Source organism: Mirounga angustirostris, unplaced genomic scaffold, assembly GCF_029215605.1.
Source record: "Mirounga angustirostris isolate CCGP_5_RB_7025 unplaced genomic scaffold, mMirAng1.0.hap1 SCAF_8, whole genome shotgun sequence".
NCBI lineage: Eukaryota > Metazoa > Chordata > Mammalia > Carnivora > Phocidae > Mirounga > Mirounga angustirostris.
In genome coordinates, this window is record NW_026991716.1 from 85,494,045 (window position 1) to 85,495,670 (window position 1,626).

At 45.0% G+C, this 1,626-nt stretch overlaps 1 non-coding gene across 1 annotated transcript; it reads left to right on the forward strand.

The window, feature by feature from the left end:
- The first annotated feature begins 1,519 nt into the window (after positions 1 to 1,519).
- Positions 1,520 to 1,626, forward strand: LOC123838026 (U6 spliceosomal RNA). Its single transcript, XR_006789368.1, has one exon. It is a non-coding gene; the product is annotated as a U6 spliceosomal RNA (small nuclear RNA).

The following is a 1,626-nucleotide window of genomic DNA, read 5'->3' on the forward strand; positions in this document are numbered from 1 at the left end:
GCTATAACTCCATCGAGAGATCCTGAGGACTGCATAAAACCACTTGAGCCTACAAAAATTACTACCCCATATTTCAGTCACCTGTGGTTTGTTCTATGAGTAATTTACTGGCTGCCTCTGCCCAGTATATCATGTCAAACTTCAAACTTTGGAGATTTCTTTGCAATTTGATCTGTCTTTTACCAGAGAATATGTCCATTCCTGTAAGCAATCCTTATTGAGCATTTACTACATGAACTATGCTGTTGGAGAAGGGGATTATGCGGTTCCTTTCGGAACCCTAAACCCTTGAAGTTATCCAACAGCAGAAATCAGACATCCTACAGCCAGTGAGCGAGCCCTGCCTGGGGAATAAATACCCCACAACGAGTGAAGCAAATGCTTGATGAGGGTGCAACTACACATGTTTGTAGGTGGCGTTCCCAGAGTGTTCCATCCTGTCTAAGAGTCTCCCGAAGCTAATACGCACTCCTAGGAAAAGCTGCAACACAGTGACTTGTAGAAGCTGCTTTTAAGGAAAAAAGCGGATGTTAAGACATAAGGTACATGCACCCAATCAGCCCACACCACCTGCCATCAAGCAGCTGCTGGAAAGTCTTGTCCTTCCCCACCACAAATGTGTTCCATGTCCATTTTCGCCCTTTAAAGACAGCTTTTTGCCTCCTGTATCCCTTCAGTCTAATGGTATTTACCTGTCTAAGATGCTGACAGTGGAGATGGGGTCCTTGACAGTGGGGGTCATCTCAGAAAGATGAGGCTCCAGCAGTACCTTACACTTATCACAGCTCAGATCACGTGGTCTCTGGACCACCATTCTTAAACATCCAATCTTCTGAAAGTCCTTTTAACCAAAGAAAAACACATTTCCTGTTTTCTGTGCCAGAAAGAGGGCACATCTGGAAGTGTGACGAGTTGGAAAAGTAAGTTACCGTCAGTATAGCAAAAGCAGGAGAACAGTAGAGAGAGGCAAGGATGGCTCCCTCTCTTGCATTCTTGCGCCGGAAGAATTCCCCCCACCATGGGGTCTAAGCCATCTTATTTGTCCCTCTCTTGTGGTATTTATCAGCATCTATCTTTTACCGGAGTTTTATGTCTTACCTGCCAGTGAGCGTAGAGTCGGTGTCTGATTAAAGAAATGAAAGAGAACACCTTTCTCTTTGGCTGTCTCTCCTTGGGGGAAGTCTGGTGAAAAGAAGGCATTCAGCTGAGAAAACAGAAAAAAATCAACTACAGTCAACCATTTGTTATCTATGTGAATAGAAGAGAAAAAAAAACGCCAATAAAATTTGTTTTACAACAGCATCATCCCTTCAGTGGTGGAATGACAGGTGAAACAAAGTGGCAAATTCATAGTTTGGTAGCTCTGGGGTTTGGTGTGTGAGGATGGAAAGGGCAGCAGTGGGAAATATGGCAAGTGAGGGAGGCAGGTTCCAGGGCACAGAAAGACTTCCGTGCCTGTACTTTATCCTGAACGCTACAGAAGCCACGTGGACACTTTCCCTTTTTGAGTAGCTTGGCAGTGCTCACTTCGGCAGCACAAACACTAAAACTGGAACTATACAGAGAAGATTAGCATGGCCCCTGCGCAAGGATGACATGCAAATTCGGGAATAGCTTGGCAGCAAG